Source organism: Mercenaria mercenaria, chromosome 11 (genome assembly GCF_021730395.1).
Source record: "Mercenaria mercenaria strain notata chromosome 11, MADL_Memer_1, whole genome shotgun sequence".
Lineage (NCBI taxonomy): Eukaryota > Metazoa > Mollusca > Bivalvia > Venerida > Veneridae > Mercenaria > Mercenaria mercenaria.
This window is the reverse complement of record NC_069371.1, coordinates 25,246,004-25,270,528: the sequence shown is the minus strand read 5'-3', so window position 1 is coordinate 25,270,528 and position 24,525 is coordinate 25,246,004. Positions and strand designations below refer to the sequence as shown.

Genomic DNA, 24,525 nt, shown 5'->3' with positions numbered 1-24,525 from the left:
AAAATATAGTCCCCTCATTAACAAAAAACAACCTATTCGGCATGGAATATAAATTCACTGAATTTTATTGCTTCCAATGGAATTAATCACCATGAGTGTATGAGAGAAGAGGCCAGAGTTCATTCTAATACTGAGCACAAAGCAGCAGAAATTCTGATATCATGTTTTACAGCTCCGGTATGATGCGATAAGAGATCTAACTAATGATCTCCTGCACTTGAAAAGTTTTGTATGCAAGATAGTAATAGTTTTCAGATGTCTAAATTTACTTTAGTATCTTAAATCTGAAAATCGCGACACATGATAGGACACAAACATCTGAGACAAAAGTTTTGCAGGCGATAATATAGACAAGGAATGTAGACCACAAAATGCAGTTTATTAACATAATTATAGCTGGATGTGCCATACATATGAAATATTACACTTTTGTACAGATTTTGTTAAAACATGACTCCAGCAAACTAAAATACACATTTCAACTTTAACGGTGGTTTTTATTCCCGTCAAATATTTAAATAGATTCATACTGCTTAATACTGATACACTACTACTCCGCGTGCATGAACTAATCAACAAATTAATGATACCAAGTAATTAAATAAATATCTAAATATCCTACAAAAGATATAACATAAGCTATGAAGATATCCATTTGAACTATAAGTCACTCTGGAGAATACTCTGTGTTAGATAGTCATCAGAAATAATGATTGAAACTGGGGGCTCCATTACTGTTTGCATGAAGGGTGGATTTTGTTTACATTGCTGAAGGCAAGGGCAAAATGTTGATAATTACATTGACACAAAATTAGCTTTATTCCATTTTTTTGCGATTAGTTACCGATATACAATACCTAATTTTCATATTTTACCATTTGTTCAATCTGTTGTCATCCGGTTCTTAGCAATGCTTCGTGACCGGAGCCATTGTATATGACTGATAGTGTGCTATTTATCTCATTCCTTTTTCTCCAGGACACGTCCAGATATCGTGTTTTTTTTTCAAAACCATTACTTACTTGTCATGAATATGATAAAACTATATCTGTTTTTGGTGTATATAACAGTACATGATATTCTGTCCATATACAGTCTGTGGATCAAAAGTGATAACTGATCTAAGCCTTGCTTTAGTTCACATAGAGGGTCCATAAACTTGAACATGAACCTCATTGTCACGTAGTTATTCCTAAATAATAAGAAAATTCCAATAGACTGTTTATAAACAACTTTGGATCAAATTTAAACTAAAGGATCATAAAAAAGCATGTATGTCGAAAATAATGATTCATTACTTTTAAGGAACTGACTCTGGCATCAAACATTAAGGTGTTTCATGAAATGACGTATTTGGTTTTCAGTATATGTTGAAGTCGAAAAAGATAATCAATGTTAAGAGGTAGCAAAAGAATCAGAAGAAATTTAATATAAAATCATTATTCAGTTTATATACTGACACAACGCAGAGTAACTACAGGCAGTTTTCATTCCTAAGAACTTTCTAAATGCTTTACAAAAACAAGTTCAACTGGACTGTGGCCGCCATGAAAAAGCCACTATCTAAAAACTAACCTTTAACTGTTTTTTTTTTCCAACACTGTCATCATACTGAGCAAGATAGTGTAAAATATTATAAGGAGTAAATATTTTAGATGCTTGAGTTCTACGTCAGCTTCGACCTAATTCCATATACAAATAATTGGTGTCTTACGTTTAATATGTGTTGAATTATCTACTGATGAGGTAGACAGTGGTACCTTTTTCTGTAGAAAACGTGTCGACAATTGGAAAAAAAAGAACTGCTTTGCACTTTGAGACTTGATTGTACGTTATAACTATTAATTTATTGAAATTGTCATGGGTTGTTAGGAGACAATGAATCTGTCTGCTGAGGATAAACAAATTAACGTAAATTAATTTATGTTCTGAAGACAGAAATTTTCATTGGGGAAGGAACTTGTTTTGAGATCAATTTCGTTCCGTTGAAAAAATGTTTTACCCGTGGAATAATATTGCTCAACGTGTTTTTAATAAGCCCCTCGAGAAAAGGACACTCAGATATTTATGACGTAACGTCTTAACTTAGTTGAATTAGATTTCGGATAATTTGTTGGCGGCTACAAAAATCTGTTAACTTAGTCTTTACATCATACTTTATAAGATTTTAAATTAACTTTTATAAATTAATATACTTAGTCTAATTTATTCAAGGTCTATATGCCATTTTGACAATGTAAAATTCCTATGTAATACTGAGATCGTAGAAACAACACGAGAAATGACGTTGATCAAAAAGGAATTAATAACGTTGAAAATATATCTCTCTAAGTAAATAATAAAGTATCAGTGACACACAAAAGCGCTTCCAAACATAGAACTAGAAGAAAACTCATAAAATGGTCGCATTACAAGTATTAGGTACCAAACCTCGCTCAGATTTGTATAGAAATACATATTCGTCAATCGAGGGTATGTCAGTGTTAAAATGCTTTGAGTGTTATTTTCTTAAACAAAAACGCCGCTAAACTGAATAACACGAATCATACGTACACCAATTTCATAAAAAAGCATGTCCGCCATGTTTTCGTCAGTCAAAGAAATAAAAGGAGTGTTTCACCATGAATTTCTTTATTGCATAATACGATTCACTTTCTGATCTAAATAAAGTATCCCTTTTTATTAACTCTTTCTGATCAATTAACGATCTCTCACAATTAGAAAACAAAACCGACGTGTCATCAAATTATACGCGTTCTAAAATTAAATTTGAAACCATGCGCTGACAAAACATGTGATTAAAGATCGGACTTTTTCTAAGACATGTTTTATCTTCTTCAAAATTCTGATACACTGAACATAACACAACCTATCTACTTGCAAAGAAATAAGGAAGATTTTATGGCATATAGTTTTTAGTATAAATTTTGGACTTTTTCAAGCCTAATAAAATACATCCATGTGTCAGAAACCCGACTTGTCCTCAAAATAAGTGTCACAGATAACTAGAACATTAATGCAATAAATAAACAATTGCTTACTTTGTTTCTGTAAGTCCCATCAGACATAAACGGCTTTTGTGTTAATATGCATGTTACGCGCATATAGCCAATCTGCGCATTTGGTAAATCGCGCAGCGCAAATAACCAATTTGTTATCTGTGCAACGATTTGTAAATCGGGCAGCCTTATATATTTCTTATATGCGTAGGGTAACTGTCTTGTGAGTCTGCGCTTTTAACATATGGATGATATCTCCTGATAAAATTGAATATCATTAGAGGGTTGGTTAGACTTGTAGGCCTACATAAAACTTTATTATTAAAACTGACGGTGATCAGGCACGCGTAAAGGTGTGAATTGACTGTGCTTAATTTGTAAAGAACAATATTAACATTTTTTAAAAGTAAATGAGCGTATTTATGCTGTAATTTCAATGAGATGCTCACGTCCCTGGTAGTTTATGGACTAAAAATTTCTATTGACGACAGTATTAAGAGTAATTTGTCATAGGTGTTAAAAAACTTTAAAGTAATACAAAATATCCAAAGTATATTTTATAACATAAGTTTTTTAATTTATTTTTTTATTTTATTTTTTTAACGTTTAAACGCCGTAGCCTGTGCGGGATGTCGATCCAGTGCGAATATTAAATCCTGAAATGACACCGATATTTCAAATATATTTTGATCATTTCTTACAGATCGTATTGATATTTTTTAATGTTTTGTGGTACAAAAGAGTATTTTTCGCCAGAACGTGAACGAATTTTTGTTGCTGCGCAAGATGTGTCCTGTGCTAATAGAAAATCTGGGAATTACTCTGATAATATGAATAACTGCCATAAACCATGCTAACTTTTACATTGTTTAACAATTACAGACTGATATTGCAAATCTTGGTTTTAAAAATGTGTCATAAATTTATTTTAACATCAGTAAATTCATGGGAGTCGGTCACTTGGTTTCAATATCTGCAGTATGATACAATATGCAATAAAACTCAAACATGCGTGAAGGTGTGATTTCTGTCGGATAGCCACATCGTCTTCTCTATTTTTTTTTATAACTGAAGTATTTTTACTTCATTCGTCGATCACACGCAGTCATTTTATACCGGATATAGAACATAAAGGAGAGTTACATAAAAGACTGAATTGCCACACACTTACCACAATTCACCATATCGCTTTTTTTCATCATATTGAAAAAGCGCAATTATTTTTTTAACAAACGTGAGCATATCTCTTGACATGGCCAAGATAAAAAAATAAAACAAAAATAAGCAGAATTAAAAGACGATTCTTAGAGATCTTTTATATTTATATCATTTTTTAATGTCTTATAGTGAGACAGATAGAATAACTAATAAGTTTCGTCAAAATGTGAACGAAATTTTACATTTTGTAGGTGCGCAAGATGTGTGTCCTAAGTTAATAGAACTCTGAAAATATTTGAAATACAGTGTAATTTCAAATTTTGCTATTAGCGCAAGACCGACCTCCCATGCAAGTTACAGGTGTAACATTGTAGATCCATTTAATTTGTAAAAAAAACTATAGTTTTAGATTGTTATCGTAAATCGAAGTAAAATTAATATGATTTATAAAAGATATTCAAGTTATCACAGTAATTTCCAGATTTATTATTAGCACAGACACACATCTTGCGCAGATAAAAGATGTAATATTTCGCTCTCGTTATGACAGAAATCACTCTTTTTCTAATCATTTTTTACAGCATTCATTTGAAAGTTACATAAATAGTATGTTTTATGAATGAAATATATTTGAAATACAGTGTAATTTCAAACTTTGCTATTAACGCAAGACCGACCTCCCACGCAAGTTACAGGTGTAACATTATAGATCCATTTAAATTTGTAAAAAAAAAACTAAAGTTTTAGTCTGTTATCGTAAATCAAAGTAAAAGTTAATATGATTTATAAAAGATATTCAAGTTATCAGAGTAATTTCCAGATTTATTATTAGCGCAATCACACATCTTGCGCAGATAAAAGATGTAATATTTCGCTCTCGTTATGACAGAAATCGCTCTTTTTCTAATCATTTTTTTACAGCATTCATTTGAAAGTTACATAAATAGTATGTTTTATGAATGAAATATGTTTGAAATACAGTGTAATTTCAAACTTTGCTATTAGCACAGGATCGACCTCCCACGCAAGTTACAGGTGAAACATTATAGATCCATTTAGAAAAACTATAGTTTTAGTCTGTAATCGTAAGTCAAAGTAAAAGTTAATATGATTTATAAAAGATATTCAAGTTGTCAAAGTAATTTCCAGATTTATTATTAGCGCAGACACAAATTTGCGCAGAAAAAATGTAATATTTCGTTCTCGTTATGACAGAAATCACTCTTTTTCTAATCATTTTGTACTGTATTCATTTGAAAGTTACATTAAATAGTATGTTTTATGAATGAAATATATTTGAAATACAGTGTAATTTCAAACTTTGCTTTTAGCGCAGGACCTACCTCCCACGCAAGTTACAGGTGTAACATTATAGATACATTTAGATTTGTAAAAAAACTATAGTTTTAGTCTGTAATCGTAAATCAAAGTAAAAATTAATATGATTTATAAAAGACATTCAAGTTATCAGAGTAAATTCCAGATTTTTTTTTTCGGGCTCCCAATTGGGATAACCCCATTTATTTTTGTAAGATATAAACATTTACAAAACAATAACCAGAAAAGAAGTCATTAAACAACCAATTCATACAAACATATGAATAATAAATTTAATGATAATATTATATTGAACACAATAGTTACATCGCCATTAAAATAGAACTTGTTCGAAAAACGAAAATACAAGTAAAATTTGAAGTTTCTATTGTCAAGCTTACAAAATTTTAATTTTCTTTCATACACAGTAATTTCCAGATTTATTATTAGCGCAGGGCACCGAACACATATCTTGTGCAGATACAAAATATAAAATTTCGTTTACGTTTTGATGAAAATTAGGCCTACTCTTTATTCAGTCGATTTTGTAGTATAAAATAATAATAATAATAATAATATAGATAAGATCTGTAAGAATTTTCTTTTAATTCTGTGACTTTTTTATTTCATCTTTTATCTTAGACATGTTGAGAGATATGCTCCCGTTGGTAAAAAGAATATTATTGTGAAATTTCAAGATATTTCAATATAATAAAAACGATATTTTGCTAAGTGTGTGCTCGGGTGAAGTAGAAAATTATAAAAATAGCCTAAAACATACCAGAGGACGACGTGTGCAAGCTGGAGGAAATCACACCTTCACGCATGTTTGGGTTTTATTGCATCTTGAATAAGATCGGAGGTGTTGAAACCTGGTGGCCGACTGCCGTGAATTTACTGATGTAGAAACAAATTTATGACACATAATTTAAGTACCAAGATATTCAGCATTTGACATCTATATTTATTAATAAATTGACCAACTGCATGATTTATCAAACACGAAATGCAGATTTCTGATATATAAAGTTACATTTGTTATTTGCGCTGAGCATTTGGTAAATCGCGAAGGTTAAATTTATCCTGCGCAACGATTGGTAAATCGTTGCACATATAACCAACGTACAAAAATTTGTTTGGTAAATAGTGCAGATTGGTTATTTGCGCTCAACATGCATAATTGTTCCGTATCGAGAATATTGAAAATCACAGTGCGATCTTTTCCATGAAAATCATGTGGATTTACAAATGCAAGTTCATACAAGAACGTAATTTTCGTGAATTCCCACCCTCTTGGTATGTACACTTGTTATATAAAGTGTTGTGTATATGGACAAACAATTTATAAGTTCTGGAGGTAAATATCATTAAGACATGATTAAGGCAGGTATTATTTATTTTTGTAACGAAAACAACTTGCAAATATCAAATGGAATATTTAAGTCTATTCACTTGCTAAAAAAAAAACCCAACGGAGACAGAATTGATCAATTTACAGCTGTTCATGTGACAAGACTTTTCTAGCATTCACTTTGTATACACCGTGTGTAGATATTTTATTTCTAGAAAATGTGTTCGCTGATGATTTTAAGTTTTTGCAATCTATATATCTCCGAGCGAGTACATGAGATGGACTCGTACATTACGGTAGATTACTGGTAGATTTGGTGAGAATTTCACAGCTGTGAATATTTCGAAATTCTATAGGTGCCACCATGGCCGAGTCCTCACCAATCACCGACGTGAGATCGAAACCTCCTTTGAGGTCTTAAAGTCTTCATATAAGGAAGCTATCCAAGCAGCTAGGTGTTTCTGTTGTACAATTTAAACATTCTGCAGTCACTTGCGGGGTACATCAATGGTCAATTCTTGTTCCCATTTTATGTTTTAATACACGTGAATGACATGAGCGCAGCGGTTAATAACAAACTTTTATTTTATGCTGATGATCCTGGTATCTTCGTATCTGGAAAGAGTATATCGGTTACTGAATCTATATTATCCCAAGAGCTAGATCGAGTTAGTGGGTGGCTTGGCAAGAGAGAATCAATTTCTGAGTCTAAACCTAGTGTTGGTCATCAGCCCCCAACTGTGCTGGTGAAGACAAAGATCCCTTGGCCCACTGCCAAAATCTAGGCCTTTAAAGCATATGCATCTATCTTATTAATAACGCTTTGTTTTATGTACACTTTTACCAAACTAAATTATATCTATCTATACCGAAGGTCGGTGGTTCTACCAGTGTGCTCGCCTACGCCTGGAAAATGCCTTGAGAGGCACCTGCGGTCTTTCCCCATTAACAAAAGATGGAGAATTGGCCATATGACTTTGTGTCGTATTGGTGCTACTCTAAACCTCTAAAAATAAAATGAAAAATCACTGTATCCGTTCTGTTTCCTTTTTTAAAAATTTAAATGAATATACAGAAGGCACTTGTTTTTACAGTTTTTACGTCAAAATATATAACATGCAAGATTTTAACGAGGGGTTTAGTGTTTTGATCTAGCATGTAAATTGTTTTAACTACATTTTACGCATTTTGTACCTCCTTATGAATAAAACGTCTGTCCAATACGTGTATTGTCCCTGTGAAAGTACTGAATAATATTATATGTTTCAGTGCTTCAAAACTAATTTGAACCACTTTTGAATCCGGTTCGTAGAAAAAACAGTACTGGTGCCATATGAGAAGGCGGGGTCATGACACCAGTCGGGCTCGAACCCACGACCTATGCGTTGAGTGACCCACACGTTAACTACTAGACCACCGCTTACTTTCAAGGCTTTATCACATAGCGCGACAGTTTTCCTTTGATCTTTGCAGTATGTTAAACATGGTAACACACATTAATACTACAAAATATGTGCTGATATTTTACAAAACTGTTACGATATATATCAACACAGAAATCTCTATAGAGTTTCATTAGAAAAAAACTGTTCCGATATATATCGCAACACTTTTTCTCTATTGAGGTCCTATCAAGGGAGTATATTTTTTTCCTTTCAAAGCAAAGATGATTTTAGCTCCAATTTACAGTTCACAGAGAAAGAATTATCACAAACACCTACATTTATAAAGTAAAAGAATAAATAAACTAGAATATTTCAAAAACTCAATAGTTATCGCCAAATTCAGAAATACATGAAATATATGAAATTCTGAAATTTCTCAATTTGATTTTTTTTTACAAACAAAACAACAAGTCTTACAATATGTTTGGCCAATGAAATGCAAAGATTTAAAACCAATGCAGAAATCTGTTGGATACTTTTATCTGGGGAACACATTTTCTAAAACAGAAGTTTTAGTGTTTCAGTCAGCGAGGCGCAGAAAGGGAATCAAAAGAGTAAAAATAATAATAAACAAATTTAAATGAAAATAATATATAAATTTTAATGATAAAACTATGCGATAAAACAGTTATAATATGTAATGCTCGTGTGTTACGAGGATATATCAGAGCTAGGGGTACATCTCGGTATTTTTCTCTGCACATATCTGTCTCGGCCTACCGGCCTCGACGATATGTGCATTAAAAATACCCTCGATGTACCCCTAGCTCTGATATATCCTGGTAACACACTCTCACACATACTATAACTATTACGTAATTAATTTTAGTTATAGTATTAATCATGTGTCCCAAAAAGCCCTACACAATAAGCCAGATTTTATCTCTTAGTATTAAATAAATTTACACTTTCATGCCTTTTTTCTCTCTACGATATTGACATGTTGACACTAGATGCGTGTAAAGTTTATGTTGCTTAGTCGCCAATGGTGCGTTTAGTAAACATTTTGAATCTTAAAGAATATGTGTAATATCTTATCTTCAATAAACTAATTTTTTTACGAAAATTTATAAGTTATTAGATTAACAGTTCACGTGAACATAAAAACAAAACATGTCTTAGTACACTTTTTCTCATGATGACTGTTTTCAAATAAAACCGATCTGTATACAAAGTTGCACTTTTCATAACTTAACCATATTCGAGGTAATAAAAATTCTAAATTTAGCACAACTCTATCATAAAAAGTATCTAACAATGTTCGCCCTACTGATGCAATGCAAAGTGTCATTAAATTATCTGCACGGTTACTAAAGATATTACGAAGAAACAAAATCTAATTTTCTGATACAGCGATCTTGACTTTAAACATTGTTATCAAGTATCAAATCTCAATTCGTCTTGCAATATGATCGTGCATCTGCACACATAATAGCCATATATAAGCCCGACAATGCCTTTGACCAGTTCAACAATGAAGGCATTAATATGTACAATACCCGTCACGCATAAGCGGAGTTGTATTATACAAAAATTCAACGTTCTACATGATATCAAAGGACAAGAAAATATACATGTAACAACATGAAACGGAAACCTTGAAGACAAAGTCTTTGCTTCAAAAAGAGTAAAATGTTTCAAAACGTTGTAGGAGAAGAGTTTTTGAATACATGTCATTATTCTCTAGGAAATAAGAAAGGACATCAGGAAAAATGTCATACCCTACAAACATCCCGTGTTGCCAGCAATATCAATTTGAAACAGATAGATCTATCACATCAAATATGTCAAGTTTGAATATTTATTCCACGATAATAGCATAAAAGCATCACTGGTATTAGGTTTTAACATAATTGTTCTGTACAATACGGAGATATATTTGGACGACTACCCAGCTGAGAAAACCATATTGGACGAGCCGCTAGGCGAGTTCAATATGGTTTTCACAGCTGGGTACGAGTCCAAATATATCTCGTATTGTACAGTACAATGTTAAATAACCTTTTTATTCTATATCTATTTTATCTTACTATAATAATAGTTTAAATTAAAAATGTTTCACTGAGTATTGTATTCCTGACTTTTCTAGTTTTTCCCAGCTTGGTATGAGTGCAAATATATATTATACAGAACAATGTTAGACATTAAATAACCTTTTTATTCTATATTTATTTCACTTCATACGTAATATACGTAGTTCATTGAATGTTGTTTTTTCTGTGTATCATCATTAAAAAAGTGTATGGAGCAACCTCTCTACAACAGCCATTTGGAGACTTGGGTAGTAATAATACTTGGCTGAGATATTATGCCCACAAACATTGTCAGCAAGTTTGATGAAGATCGGATGAAAACTGTTCGACTTAAAAGAGCGGACAAGGCTAAATTCCCCGTTTTTCGAGTAATTCAAGGACTATAATCAAAGAGTGCCTGGTACAATTTGGCTGGTCATCGAAATTGGCCGGGATGTAATGCCCATAAACATCGTCAGCAAGTTTGGTGAAGAGCCGACGAAAACTGAATTATAGAGCAGACATGTTTCGGATTCTGACCGCCCGTCCGCTGCCATTCATAATCTTCTCCATTTTGTTTCTTAACCGTTAAACAAAAACTGCTGAGTTAGCTATTTAGACAGTCAGGGCCAATACCAATTTCTAGGGCTTCTTTCAGCGACTTTTCAAATATTCCAACATCTGATGATCCTTTTTACTGTTTTATTAAGTTTTTGATTATTGACGAACGTTTTGATATCTAACTCAGATAGCATTGTTATCCTTTGAATCGTTTTTGTGTTGTAAACAAAAAAAAAAAAAACTCAAATTAAATCCAGATTTCAAGACGCATAATCAAACTCTGTACATAGAGCTTCTACTTCATCCGATTTACATTCGGAACATTTTCACGCGTTTCGGGCTTTATCGTTTGTTTAACATGGGACTGTTGAACCGTCCAAATACAGAAAATACAGGATTTTTTTTTGTACGCACGTGCGTCCAAATACAGGATTTTTGTACGCACGTGCATCCAAATACCGTGATATATTGTACGGTCACGTGTTGCAAATGAACGTTCGCGATTGTTTAGATAGAATAGGTATAGAATAATGATATATATTGCAAACAGTATTATTTCTTCTTATACACATTTATATCATTTTCCTTAGATACATTTTTCTCTCACATTTCTCTTTTAATCTTATTAAGTCTATTATACAAATCGTAGCATCGATCGAGGAAAATTTATCTATGTCTCTACAATAACGCCACTATTCTTATGAACAAGATACAAACTGAGCATATATTAGCTGAAAGCTTTGTTATGTTGTTTTTACTTTGAGTGGGGAGTGCAAGACAAAATTACATTTTCATATAGTGACATCTTCAAGCTTTCATGGAATCTGAGAACCCGAGCCGCCAGTCTAAGCATTTATTTTGGTGCATGCAGCAACGTGAATAACAAAGTATTTTAAAAGAGAACTTAAAGGAACTGGCCCCCAGAAATAAATGCTATATTTCTTAAGAAGGCTTTAAAACTTAATTACTGACAAACTATGTATTACAGATACACATGAGAATTTGCAATTTTTTACTACTTTTATGATGAAAATCGAAAAGCGTTTGTAAAGCTTTACTACAGGTAAACTGTCTTGATTATAAATATCTATATTTTTGAAGTCATAATTCACTACTTTCGCTTTAGCACTATTGGTAACGACGACGGGAAATGTCTTTATTGCCGCGACGGTCCTGGATTCGATTCCCGTCGCGGTCATCATTTTTTCTTGATTTGCAGTTTTTTAAAATATCTTAGAAACAAAAACTCATATTCTAATTTTTTAATCTTTCAGTTCATACTCTCCTCAAACGAAATAAAAACGTTTGTCCACATTCGTCATTGACTTTGAAAAAAATCGATTTCAATAGTTTGCGAATACGTTTATTAATTTAGCACATATCAATTTTCTTAAAAGAGAAAGCTTGTATAATATAACATTAAAGGCACGCTGTATCGCAATGTACGTAGCTTTTTGCTATACGTATTACAATGTAATTGCTATAGTCTGAAACTCTATAAAGCTATTAAGATAAAACTATCTTATCAGTTAAGCATCTAGTAGCATTCAATGCTGCAGTTTACATTAAACTGAACGATTATTGATCTACAAGCCGAAACCATACTATTGTCAATTAAGATAAAACGGGACAACCGCTTCAAGGATTGTAGTAAAAACTAGCTGCCATGTTGAGTTCCAATTTTAAAATAATTTCCGTTTTTGTGATTCAAATTGTTTACGGAAAACGTGCTCCTGATAATTTTGTATTTCCCATGTGTCAGCTCTGTTGTATTAATGCTGTAAACTATTTGCAAAACTGTCTAGGGAAACGAAATTTTATATTAAAAATTCTCCTTTACAAGGATCTGCAATTAATTTTAATTAGGAAATCCGCTTCAAAGTAAGACAATTCTACATTGGCGATTGAGAAATATTTATTACAGTGAGTATAGAATAAAAATGGTATAAAACAATTTTATCCATTTTTTTTCTTCATTTGTTAAAAGCAATCAGTTTTGTGGATAAATGTATGGCTGATGCTGTCCAAAGCTTTCTCAAAATAAGTGAATATAAACATTCCCGTAGTGTTATGATTTGCTGCATATTCTATTGTTTCTTGTAAATTTCTTTTATTTCCTCCCATGTATCTATTTTTCATAAAACCTTTATGACTTTTATATATGATGTTATTCAAAACTTTTTTCAATCTGTTATTCTCAAAATTAAAATGAAACTGCATAGACATGAATACTCGTGACCATTACCAGTCCGTGCAGAAGTGTGTAAGTGATTCCCCTGACAGGACTTTTTATTTACACAGTCCTGTAAATTTGGAACATAGAAGATATTATGAGTGAAGGTTTGTACGAATTTGACCGGTGTGAAATTCATAGAGGTGCCTTTGCTCTTGTCTTCTCCAAGGCCGTTCCCAACTGATTTTCTTTGTGTTAGGGCCTTAGGGTTGTCCTTCTATTCAGTGTGTTTATGTGTATATGTTTATTGTGTAAACACTCACTACTACAGGGTTTTGCTACGGAAAGACTGTGCATTCTAAGAACGAGGCGCTTCCTATTGAATTGTTGTCCTTTTTTGTTAAAACTTTGCAAATACGATAGTCACGAGATGAGCATTTATTCCTACAAAAAATGTTCTTTTTCATCTGGACATAGGTTTAAGTAAGTAGTGCATGTTTTTGCTATTTTGGTTACTAAACCAAGGTTAAGTCATTGATTGCTGAGGTAGTGAAGTGGTAAGAGAAGAAAACATTTAATAAAATGAAGGAAAAAATTATAGTACAGACCTTTTCTGTTATATATTTTCCCGCTAGCAATATTGAAAAGTACCAATTTTAAGAGTTTTCAGTATTGAAACATGAAGACATGTTTTCGACCACAAACGTGTATGTAAATTCAAACAAACTATGGGATGGGATATATTTTGATGGGAAATCTGATTGGAAATGCGAACAATTTAATGGAACTGTCTGCAAGTTTAAGCATACAAAGATATAATCTAATTCCTATATAATTGTGTATCTGCATAATGTGCACAATGTACAGACATGCATGTAGTTTGAATAAATAGGGAAATAATTTATTATAAACAGACCATTTCTATGAAAATGTTTCTGAAATGATTTGACTGACTCTTTCCGTGGTACAAAATATCTGTAGGAAGATCCCTTGTAAGCACAGAACGTAGCCAAGATGAATAATTATTATAATTAACTCGACTTGACTGAATGTGCTCAGGACAGAGAGTAATAAATGTGAAATGCTACTACTCCCCTAATCGCCAGCTTAAACAAAGCTTTTTACACAGTACCTCTTGAACAGGTTTCATGATCCCAGATGGCTAAAAAGCTATAACACACGACCAAGTTCGGAATGATATCTTACGGCTGCCTTAGGCACTTATTGACAATTGCTGTGAAGATAAATAATATGATACAATATAGAAAGGCATTAGAGGCACCAAATAGATTAAGAGCAGTCTGGGTATAATTATTTTGTCCGTAAGAGGAGAAAAGACATGATCATAGTTTGTATGAATTCACGTAAACGTATAGTTTGGTTTGATATATTTCGACAAAAAATGTTCTAAGTAACTATACTTTATAGAAGAGATGGAAAATATTTCATTCATATGAAAATTTACTGCTTGTCAGTACACTACTGTGGCTTGTGTATGCAATGAAAGCTTTAATAATCCTTCTATTATAGAATAATTCATGTTCACATCAGATTAACATATGCTATTTGGAGGAAATGGAATGTTAGCTTAATAAAAAAAAATACTGATAACTGATTGTTTGCATTGCGTCTGGCGGTATCCCATAAAACTACTGGAGACAGAAGTAAAACCGACGATATTGGATATATACCACGTAGACAGTAGGCAACCAGTCGTCTGCGGTGGTCAAAATTGGATAATTGACCGAGTCAACATAGCCTATTTCTAAGATACGAGTAATTTTAACTTTCTTTATGATTTAACATATTATGACAAAAAGCATGTTTAAGTTTTCAAATAGTAAGTGAACCAAAAAACAAAGAGATTCGTGTGCATGTATTTGCAGTCTGTATCTACCTTTCTGAGCAAACTGTTTTTATCGGGAAAAAATGTTGGACAGTCAAAATAAAGTAACTGCGCAAAAAATCAGCAAAATAATATATTTTGATAATTAGGAAGGGTGTTCCAAAATAACAAAGTCTTGAATTTGTCTCTAGCGTCAGCTCTGTTATTTTTTATTAACAAAGCAAACTTAGAAATACATCATCATGTTTCGCGATCTTTCTACTTACTTCACCGCATATCTTTTCAGCAGCCTTAACGCATAAAAACGTATAAGCGTCTGATGGCCTTTTCACGCTTCCGTAAAATCCACATTTATTACACGAACTTTATTTTGAAAACATTTCTGAAATGTCTAGGTCTGCAGCTCTGAAATACGGTTACAACGTACATCCGAGGCATATACTGACACTCTGAGACAACATAAAAAAGACCTTTCGAGCAATTTGATGAAGTTCCAAAATTATCAAATTGAATGTACCCTTGGTCCGTTACGAACCCCTGTGGGATTTGTGTTTATTCCGAGCTCAAATGTCTTTTTGTAGATGAAAAGCTGACATGCAGTACAAATCCCAGGTAATTTCAATTCATTAGAAAAGACGGGGTGACCCCTGCGCGTGACCCCTGACTATCTACGAATCAAAATTCGGCTTTCGTTTTCAAGTTTAGCATTTCTATTTTCATTTTCTTTACTTCCGAAACTAGCTGAAGGTCGAGTGACGTCATTTTATGTGTTGTCAAAAACATATATATGCCTGACAGGATCGCATAAGCATGTGCTGGCTTGTCCTTAGGATATATGATGTAAGTTTTTGAAAAGCGACACTAACCTTGTTGTGCCAGTACCATTTCAACTAACTTAGTAAACTTTTGGAGAAATCTGTAAGCAGCGTGCTACGTTCAAAAAGTCCGCAATTGCAATATTAGATGACATATTTCATAAATACAGCCATATAATTTATTAGAGAGTTTCAACAATTTATTTTTGCCACTGAACTGCTAAGTGCATCATCTCATAAATAAAGGCATTTTTGTTAACGATTCGTGTAAACAATTGTAGAAATTTAAAATGGAAAATACGCCACAAAATCATTTTCAACGACAAATGCATAAATAGTTGAGCTATTTTGACAATCTAAAAAGTATCTTTTAGCATCCTTGGAGTTCTTTTGGAAGATGTATAATATGAATTTTATCGAAAAATAAATAATGAACTGTGAAACCAAGAAATAACTTTGTTATGGAAAAAGGTCGATCAAACGGTAGGTATAAGATTAAGTAATCAGACAGTATGGAACCTCAAACGTCACTATAAAATGTGAAAATGTGCATAACTCACACACTTTAGCCTGCTACATAGCACAAGTGCAAGTTTCATTTATAAAAGTAATGTATTCTGGCTTATACTTAATGCACGAATTCCCCCTGCTAAATAATTTGTTGAATAATTCATAGGCTGCATGTTTTAATTAACTACGGTAACGATGTAATGAAAACGAGTTATTTCTTGATTATCTAAGCTTCTAGAACTTCAAACAAATATGTAGCTGTTGGACAGATACAAGAGGTATGCTCAGTTGTTTCTTTGCTGATATTTCAATTCATCGGACTTATACATAGTAAAATATAATATGGGAACCTTATAAATCAGACCTAAATTGAAACGAATCATACCAAACTTTTATCATTTTCGAAATAAGATATCGATGCTTTATAGATTAAAAATGAAATAAACGGTTAACAGAATGTTATGAATATTGCAAAAGCGAAAATTAACGAAACTTAAAAGGTAAATTAGATCAAACTTCCATGTTTGAAAACATGAGCAATTTATATTTTATTTAAACATAAAGCTAATGTGTACTTGTTATGTGTGATATCAAAATCGCACACACTTTGTTCATATATTATAGCTAAACACAGCATAAATGTGTACTACCACTGAACATTGGACGAATTTCTGCATGACATTTAATTACGAATTTAGCTCTACGTACTCGATTAATTCATATATCTAGTAAAGTTAAATACAGCTGATAAGTATTTTCAATATTTGAAGTAATATATCAAGATGAAATATTCTAGTGAAAGTTGGGCATTAAATATCTTTAAATATAAATAAGAAGATTGAGTTGCCAGGTGTCAGTAATTTAGATGAAAAAATGCTTTTGAAGATACGTAATTTATTTCTAGAACTTGATTTTAAGTATGCTAATCAAACATTCAAGTGAAATGTGATTGATGTTGAAATTCAGAAAATGAAATCAGTTTAAACGTATATAAGCTGTTTTACAGGTGATTTCAAAGGATAAGGGTTTAAAAAATAATAAAGACCCCCACATCTGTCTACAGACGGAAATGATCATTTGCGCATCACTGAATTTTCAGTTCATTTAGATATGAAGATTGAATACTGCTTAAGCCGGTGCTAGGGGGCGTGTGCAGTGTTGCATTTTCCATTACTGCTCATTAACAGACTCAATCAAACCGAGTCTGCAATTTTCACTGTTTGCCTTGTTCTCGGTGCTTCCGAGGGATCTTCTTTCTAGATTTTATTTATTAGTTAATGTATATATGACAGTTCACAACTGGAATATCAATTATACATTTACTGTATTGAGATGGTAATAAAAGAAGAAATATGAAAAAGAGTTTCTTAATGTGCTTGCAATATATTCATATTTACTGTGTTTCATTTGCAGTGTATTTTGAGGGTTTAAAGTAGCGTTTAAATTTTATGTGAATATGCTTAAACTCAATTACATGAAACTAGATTGTATAAGCATAAAAAGAAAGATAGCCACTTACAGATATCATATATATATTTGTGATCTGGATTTTTATTCAGACACAATATAACACTTTGTACATGTTTTCGATACACAGATGCATAATGTAAACAAACAAGAGATAATCTGAATTGAATGGTATTAAATAGGTTTATAAACAACACAAAAGCAATGCGATTTCGAAAGTATAATATTGTTATAATTAAATAGGGAAAATAAAATTATATCTGCAAAAAAAGGTAACGTTAAGTTTCGTACAATTAATTGAAATACATAATCGTAATCGTATTTTCGTTAAGAATCTTTGATGGTTTTTTGGTGAAAGACTTCGAATTTTAATGATTCTGAAAAAATTAACACGGGAAAGCATTCATCCATAGGAAAAACTCCAAAGAAACTTCAATGAGTATTCAAGAGAAAACGTCTGTTTACATAATGGAGGATAAATGTTTCTTTCTGGCGTAGCAGCGATGGTCTTAAATATATTTTGATGTTTTGTAGATCTATGCCAGTGACAAAGATATGTCGTCGCTGGTGATATTTTAACAATTAGCTTAATCTATCTGGCCGTCTGTGGGTTCTTTCCTGATAAAGAAATATCTCCACTGTGGCAAAATTTAACATCCAGTCATGTAAAAATATACTTATATAACTCGGTTTAACAGGTTTAGCTAATCATTCTTTACCCACTTTACCATTTATATCAGCAGTCCGCGTTTATACCACGTCACCGTCCGATATATTAGTACAAATATATCACTATTGTACAAGACAATATCCAGCACCTTCTTTCATATTATTTCCTTGTTACTGACAAAGCTCAATGATCAGTTTAATATGTAATGTTTTCTTCAGTTCTAATGCGCCTCTGTGCTTTACATTTAGTCTGAGGTATTTACATAAAACTTTTACAAAAAAAAAAAAACAACAACAATTTCTAACAGTGAGAATCAGTAAGTAAAAGATCGGTCACAGTGCTAAAAGTTGTACAGTACTAACTCTGGAAATGCCAATTACTGTATTTTAAATGAACAAAATAAAGGAAATTCCAATATAAATGCCATTACGTGAATATCTGAAAAGGAAATGAATTACAAAAAATAACATAATTATGCATAATATAGATCGCACTGGAATGCCACTTAGCTGAAAACAGCAGTGTAACAAGTAATTACTGTAACATATAATGATATATCGCGCTGAAACATACTTTCTATTGTTATCCTACCTATCTGATATACAGTTTCGCACACATTTTGAAAATTTGAATATTACAAATAAAAAGAACACAATGCACAACCTACTTTGTAATTTGATAAAATTTAACTTACCACTTACATGAAGTCAGGGGACGTAACGGTTAACATCCAGTACGTATACTAACGTAAACTTAAATTACTGTGTCCGAAAACTGCCGGAAACATCCCCACAAACACAAAATATTTGATTTGTTATTTTATATCCAGCACCGACAGATGTGCCTGTGAAATACTGAATACATATATTTTACCATCACAGAATGTACGACTGCGTGCGCTTACATAAGAAACACTCTGTTATATTATCAACAGCCAGCTGCTTCCGTGTCAAACACAATTTCACTTTTGAGTATGTGATGAAAAATTCAATTTCATAGAAGTACGCCGATTTTATGCATAAAACATCTTTTTCGTTCATTAAGAGGAAGCAGCTCTCCTGTGATACAGTTGCACGAGGACACTAGGGTCAGAAGTTCAGGCAACAGAAAACATGCATCCGGCGTTGTTACCGAAGATGTTTACTAAAATGTACATTGCCGATAACTGCAAGATTGTATTCGTGATGATATTGCTTATCATTATTTCTTAGGACCGATACAGACACATTGGCAATATATTAACATTTCATTGTTTCTTCCAACGACATAGTTTATGTAAATAGACATAAATGTCATAAATATAAGAACTCAGGAAATAGATCCTAAAAGGCTATCCTGATTAATTGAAGAGTCACGTGACCGACAATCGACCCATGATTCGACAGCTTCAAGATATTTGAAAAAAAAAATAAATAAACGAATCCGCTCTATATTGGAGATAATATTTTATAACTTTTTTGTTTAAAAATGGCTGGAAGTTATTATTAAAAAAATCATCACCGACGTAACTTTTAATATCTTGATAGGTATAACTTCTTTATGTAATTTTCTGTCTGTTGAACACTTCTGTTTTTCATTATAATTGTATTCATTCGTGAATATAAATATATGTTTACATTTACACGTACCCAACTTCTATTCCTAATCTTCTGGACACAGCAGGTCACAACAGCACTGATGGGTTTGTTACTTACTATGCATACGGTTTATATGAATAGCACGTACTGTTTTTAAATATACCCTTCCAGTCCACATACGAGGGCTGTTAAAAATAGCGTAGACTTTTGCTGTCAAATACCCCCTAGTGTGTATAGTGCAATGTGGATTACAACTCCCTTCACATGAAATGATAGTGCGACCGGGATTACAAAACCTTCATCAACGGTACGTAAGGACCACTTTCATCACTAACTCGTCGACATACTATTACGCTACAATCCTTATCAGATGAAGTTGCAAGTACACTGATATTCATCACACATAATACATGTACCTGTATGATAAATATATCATACAATCAATCAGAACGTTCTGCAGAAAAGAAAACTAACAAAGTCTAAACGAATAGTGATTATGGATTTGAGTCGGCATATACTTCTGCAAATCAGATATGAGCCGTGCCATGAGAAAACCAACATAGTGGGTATGCGACCAGCAAGGATCCAGACCAGCCTGCGCATCCGCGCAGTCTGGTCAGGATCCATGCTGTTCGCTTTCAAAGCCTACTGGAATTAGAGAAACTGTTAGCGAACAGCATGGATCCTGACCAGACTGCGCGGATGCGCAGGCTGGTCTGGATCCATGCTGGTCGCATACCCACTATGTTGGTTTTCCCATGGCACGGCTCATATATTTGAAATCCCGGACGAATTTCAATTTTTTTCAGATCAGCGACAAAAAAGTATTTAATAAGTAAGTTAATTGTTAAGACAATGTCAGTGGTATTTACGAACTAGTGCGAATAAAAGACGTCATTAAAAATGAGACCAATAAGTACAATCTCCGATCACTACAGTAACTTTGATTTTTAATTTAGAAAGAGAGTCCCAATTTACTATCGCAAAACCTTAAAGATTTATTACCAGCATTCGTGTGATTAACAGATTTAAAATTTCCTGTTTTCTTGATAAACCGTAACTGAGAATCTGATAGTAAAGACGAACAATTCAACAGAAATGTGTTCAATTTAAAGCATACAAAGATATTGAAATGTGTAATTTTACAATGTGCAGTCATACAAATAGTAGAAACAAATAGTGCAGAGTTAAATAGATCGTTTCAATCAAATACTTGATTGATTCATATTACAAAGACTAAGGACGACCAACATTTGAACTAAATGTAATTCAATTATTACGGCCACATGGGTAATAACTTAAACCAACCCAAATGATACACATTCCTGAACATGTATTTTCGTCTTTCAAAATCTTAAAATTATTGTATGCAAATTGTACCAATGTAACAGAAGTTTTACTACAAGGGGTGCGTATACTGAATGTTAAAGGTGACAGTCGTACCTTTTTAAAAAAAACCCACTTCTGTTCATTACAATCATAACTCTACAACGTGTTTTGGTAACACGCTCTCCTAATTCACAGGAATGCAAGTAAAAATGAAAAAATACCACAACTGAAGAAATTAATTTAAGCATAATAACGTATAATTGATAAGTGTCATATATTCCGGCAGAAAACAATCACAGTTATTGGAGACCAAAATGAATAAAAAAGCGCCGAATTGCTTTTTTCTCCAATATAACCACTAGACTGTAAACAATCAGTCAACATTCAATGGTCATAACTCCCGTTCAAGTTAATGGATGCTAGACCAAGACATCGTATCATTATTAAACGGTCCTTTTTCCAAATGATTTTGACTAGAATTTTCTATACGATTCAATAGGTACAGTTGGCTTAACTATAAAAAGGATTATGAAAATAATAAAAACAAGTTTCCAATATACGTTAACCAAAATGTCCAAAACATTTGATACTTACTACCTTACAACAATACAACTCTGTGGAAACGTTCTCGAAAAATGTTCGGAGATATCGAATACTCAAAATACGACATGTCTACGACAATTCTACACACTAAATGCTTATTCTAAGAACCCCATGCATAACTTATCAAACGTTTAGAAGAGGCAATAATACGCACCACAGTTACTGAACATTGTAGCGCATTATTCTATTTAGTCCGCAGAAAACTGTATTTGACATGTTCTAGCTCTTTACATGAATTAAGTAACAGTACTAACTGAAATTATTACACCTCTATTGATACTTGTTTTAAAGCACAGAGCAATGGGTGAAATTACTCAAGTCTTTCAACTTTAACACTTTGCTCTGTGCTGTAAAATAAATGTTCGTTAATCTAAGTGTACACATTTTGGCTATTTATTTTCCTGCAAAGCTTTTTATGATTTTACATATGCAACAAAATATTTAATTCTGTTCTTTTAGGGAAGATGGAGTGGGGGTGGAATGCCTTAAATCTTCCATCTATGGTTCTTTTTGAATAAGAGTAAATGCAATATTTTCTATCTCTTTAAATGAATAGATCACAGTACTAGCTAAATACGTTTACCTCTATTGATGCTAGTTGTGTATTATTATACAAGTGTTGCAAATTTTACACTGTCCACGGTTGTTCAATACTTACGTTAGTCTATATCATGCATGTTAATCCTATTTAAAATTTATGGATACTTTCTGTATACCCCTTGCGTCATATTGAAAATCTTATCATGAAATATGCACGCGTTTTGTCGAGGCTGGATATATTACGTAGATTTTGTTCTGTTACAGGGCTTGGTCACAGACACTAGGAAGGTAAATTTTACCTCTTGTCAGAATTCCGTCACTTTCTATATAACATTTTAAGGTAAAATTTAATTCTGGCTTGGGTTCTTTTAAAAACAAAACTCGAGCATTACTGTCTTAGATAAAATATTCCTAAATTCTTTATGATATTATTGTGAATGTGATGTTATTCCCATATAGTACAAAATGTCATTGCAACAGAAATAAGAGTAAACATAAAATGTCGATGTCATGTAGTATTTGACCCTAAAATGAGTTTATAGTACTTTTTGTTGCTGTTTCAAACATTAACTAAAACTTGAAATTGAGATATAATCTGGGTTGAACAGGCAGTAAGAATCCTGTTACACTAATTTAGAACGGGAAATATAGATAAACATAATTTGACTGCGACATCACGAAGTTTAGTGTACACATCATTTCTTCTAAAGTAAAATTCAGACTAAAACAACAGGAACAAAACCCTGAAACGACACCTTGAAATAATTACCATACTGGCGTATTGCTATCGCTTACTTGTTGTGGTCTGTTTAATAATTTGTCTAGTTAACGTAAAACAGTATGAACTGGCTCCTCTCTAGCTTAAAATATTATTTATACATTAAAGCCTGGTAATATAAAATAACATTATATAAATATTTGTTGTTTGGAAACCACAGCAAAGATTCAAGACTAAATGTGATGTATTACATGACATAAGAAGTATCTGAAAACAAAACTCAGAACAGAGTGCATCAGACAAAAGTAACATTCCTGTATGAACAATGATATTCAATAAAAAATAACAACAACAACATTAGGACTAAATATATTCTTTTCATAGATTTCATAGAGCGGATATCGTCATTGTTTCATAAAACAGCACATTTACGTATATATGAGAAAATAATGTTAAAATATCAAATAATCCCGGACAACACCTACGGAAATATGTCTGTGACAAAACAAACAAGCGAATAGAAAATGCTCGCATGATTAAAGCCGCACATAAGTTAATACAAACTACTGAATGAACATGAAATATGACCATCGAAAAGTTCTCATTGACAAGCTTTGGCAAAACTGCTGAAAAACTTAAAGGACAAATGTATATTAAGCGCTATGTGTTCTACATTTCTGTACATTCAAAGAGTAATTAATGATTAATTGATCAAGTAATAATAATAATGCAAACATTTTATTCGAGAGTTGTATACGCAATCAAAAGGCATTCGTTTCTTTTATCAGGGTATTTATTTTCGTCACAAAAATATTCACTTACATACTAGCGAAATAATATTTCTTTCATGTGAACACATAGAGACATATTATGACTAAATTAGTTTCATATATTGATTCATCAGAAAGTCATCATGTCAGTTATATCGCTTGTGCATCTTGGGAGATATTCAGAAACAAGCGCATTGCATGATTGAAAAGTAATAACATAGATTAAATGATATTCCTTGTAATTGAAAACATATTTATACTAAAGCGTTGGAGCAATATGCTTATTTCTGTATAGCGCAAGAAAACGAAAATCTATTTTATCTTATATCTTGTCTCAATGGCGGCTTCTCTAGCAGTAATGTGGACATCAGAAGTCAAAATATTTGACAGATCTAGTTACAATTATAGCATATATAACTTTAGTCAGAAATGGTCAAACGTACAAACTTCTGTTGCTAACCTGTTAGATACAGCATAACTATACAAAAGCTATCATTGTTTCTAACTGACCGAAATATAAATAGGTAAACAGAGAAACGAAACTATTAGCAAGTGCCTTTAACTCAAAGCGAAAGTTGCTCTATATAAAAAAAAATACAAAAAAAAACGCAGTGAAATATATTTCAATCTTAGATCTATATATATTGATAATGTTTATTATTTC

At 32.3% G+C, this 24,525-nt stretch overlaps 1 protein-coding gene across 3 annotated transcripts in view; it reads right to left on the bottom strand.

The window, feature by feature from the left end:
- The window catches only part of LOC123531397 (corticotropin-releasing factor receptor 2-like), a 331,996-nt gene that overhangs the window by 251,343 nt on the left and 56,128 nt on the right, over positions 1 to 24,525 (bottom strand). The window contains exon 1 of one of the 3 annotated variants that reach the window (XM_045312310.2): positions 19,019 to 19,237. The exons of the other annotated variants lie outside the window; for them this stretch is intronic. The gene's annotated coding sequence lies outside the window, so the exon portion shown is untranslated. Of the gene's footprint in view, positions 1 to 19,018; positions 19,238 to 24,525 lie in introns of those variants that run through there. 3 annotated transcript variants of the gene reach the window in all.